This window comes from Salmo salar, chromosome ssa16 (genome assembly GCF_905237065.1).
Source record: "Salmo salar chromosome ssa16, Ssal_v3.1, whole genome shotgun sequence".
Classification (NCBI taxonomy): domain Eukaryota; kingdom Metazoa; phylum Chordata; class Actinopteri; order Salmoniformes; family Salmonidae; genus Salmo; species Salmo salar.
Window position 1 is genome coordinate 30,940,679 of NC_059457.1, and position 3,093 is coordinate 30,943,771.

The following is a 3,093-nucleotide window of genomic DNA, read 5'->3' on the forward strand; positions in this document are numbered from 1 at the left end:
CTTTTTTTGGTCTTGTCATTATTTTGTGGACATACTGCTTTCGAGTGATGGTGACTTGAGGTTGATTTGAAGTAAAAACAAAAACGCATTCCATACATACTTTGTTTGACAAAACAATTCAATTCATTCAAGGAGCTTTATTGGCATGGGAAACATATGTTAACATTGCCAAAGCAAGTGAAGCAGATAATATACAAAAGTGAAAAACTAAATGAACAGTAAACATCACACTCACAAAACATCTGGTTTATATATACACTATCTTGGTTCCAACTGTTGAGTAGAACAGCATGTGGTTAACCGCACACTAGCGCCCCGTACTGGTCATTCCTACTACGTAAATCACTAAGAAACTAAAGAGCAGGTGGAGAAATTATTCATTGCTGAGTCACACGTCAACAAAATATAAAAATGTGTCCTTGACACATGTTTTTATCAACTCACGACACTACACTTTCAGTAATTCAAGAAGTTGAGGGTTAGTCAGAAGTGACTTGAGGGGTGGGATGTGTGGAGAGAGAGGACGCAGCATGTTACTATTGCAGAGATGAAAGGATCTTGTCCTTTCGAGAGCTTCCTTCGACACTCATCTTGATCCTGAACTAATCGTTAAATTGTTAGGCTGCTGTCTCATCAAATAAGAATTGTGTTGTATATCGGCTCTACTAGTGAATCCAGGGCCAGAATATTGCACAACTAAATGAGCCTTAGACCAAATTGTCTTGTTAGACTAATTCTCAACTGTGTTAGAATGTGCTTCTGGATTTCCGTAGGCCTACCTGTTACCGTTGTGGTAACATGACGTAGCAGGCATAAAAGAAACTGGAACATCTGGTTGGGGACATGGCAGAGGCTACCGTTGTGGTGTTTTTATCAAACACTTTCATGCAGGAGTCTTGAGTTTCAGAGGTAGCTGAATGATTCAGAGGAGGGAGTGAGGGAAACTTGAGGCTGAATTTCTGGCTCTGGAATGCTGAAGTTGATGTAGTTGTATAGGTCTGTTGCTGTCCTTTCATAGGAAAGCCTAAGCGAGTGGGAGAAGCACAGAACAGAGACGGATACATTATAACTGACTGAGAAACAGTCAGTTTAACTTATGAAAACTCACTAAAATAGCAAACATTATTATGGACATATTTTATGGAACACTATAGGTAAACAAAAACATCCCAAATAATTTTGAAACAATGTCAGTAGTAGCCTATATGAAAACCACAAAAATATAATAGAAAGGGCATACAATTGTGGTCATAGCATGTCCAGGGGGCTTTGTGCTCTCAGCTGTTTCTCTCTTCACCATGGACCTTCCACGCGCAGCTGGACAATTCCTTGTCAACTTCTCTCATCTCTGTGACTACAGAAGTCTGGGTGTTTAAATATGAGGATATCTGTTCTGGACCTCCGGCATAGAATACATGTCATACATGCATAATATCAAAAATGCATTGGAGATATAATGGCTTACTTGGGGAAAAAGCTCAGGCACTCAACTTAACATCTTAAAGCCGTTTTGTAAAAATGGAGAGGTCCACATTCTCTTACACTTCATTTTCATAAAACGCATGCAGTTGATCATCGCTCCACTGCAGTGGCATATTAATCATGAAATAGGTGAATTAGGTAATAGGCTCATACTATAGTCTTGGGTGATTGTTCAGATCAGACATGGTTAGCTAGTTTTCGGAAACAGCAAAAACAGTGGCAAGTAATATAGCAAATTCACTCACCTCGAAAGTACCTTTTTAAATACCTCTAGGAACTGAGAAGTTTCTAATTGTCTGATTATTTGGTGCCATATTTAGGTTAGCTTGCTTTTGTTTGATTTTCTCGGCAGCCAGTAAGTCGTCAGAGAATGACAAAATGTGATCAAATTATGAAAGTAAACACGGAAACCTAAAGGCGGGAAAGGCCAGGCTGATGTAGCAGCATGTGCGATAAACTTGGCTGAACAGTTGGAAAGACAAATATATGGTCAGTGCGATCCTGGCTCCTTGGGATGTCCCTACCCTAACCTTAACCCCGACCCATAGCAGTGGGGGGAAGTAGGGGTGCTGAGGGTGCTACAGCACCCCTTGAAAAATGTTAATTAAAAATATATTAGTAAAAATGTAATTTTTTTTATTTTTAAGTAGTGCACTAGGCGTTTACTAGTATTAGCAGACCAAGCAGACCAGTCTTTAGCATGGGCCCCAAAACAATTCAGCATCTCTGGTAGTTGTAGAATTAACAACAGTATCTTGCAGCATTCAATAGTTGGAATTGTAAGAGTTGTTGCCCTGTCTCTTTCTCTGTGATTGTCATTCTAATGGAATCCAGAAAGAACAAAACCCTGCCCTAAAACATTTACATCAAAATATGCAAAGTTATGGGCAAAGACACAAAACATCAAATAAAAAAATTGATTGATCAAATAACATGGAAAACAACCACTTTTTATGCAGTATTAATTTACCATCCTTACAAACCACTTAATGTAAATGTGCATTACTGTATTTTACATAGGCTGGTCCTCTACAGTGGAGGGGAAAAAAGTATTTGATCCCCTGTTGATTTTGTACATTTGCCCACTGACAAAGAAATGATCAGTCTATAATTTTAATGGTAGGTTTATTTGAACAGTGAGAGACAGAATAACAACAAAAGAATCCAGAAAAACTCAAAAATGTTATAAATTGATTTGCATTTTAATGAGTGAAATAAGTATTTGACCCCCTGCAAAACATGACTTAGTACTTGGTGGCAAAACCCTTGTTGGCAATCACAGAGGTCAGATGTTTCTTGTAGTTGGCCACCAGGTTTGCACACATCTCAGGAGGGATTTTGTCCCACTCCTCTTTGTAGATCTTCTCCTAGTCATTAAGGTTTCGAGGCTGACGTTTGGCAACTCGAACCTTCCACTCCATTCACATATTTTCTATGGGATTAAGGTCTGGAGACTGGCTAGGCCACTCCAGGACCTTAATGTGCTTCTTCTTGAGCCACTCCTTTGTTGCCTTGGCCGTGTGTTTTGGGTCATTGTCATGCTGGAATACCCATCCACGACCCATTTTCAATGCCCTGGCTGAGGGAAGGAGGTTCTCACCCAAGATTTGA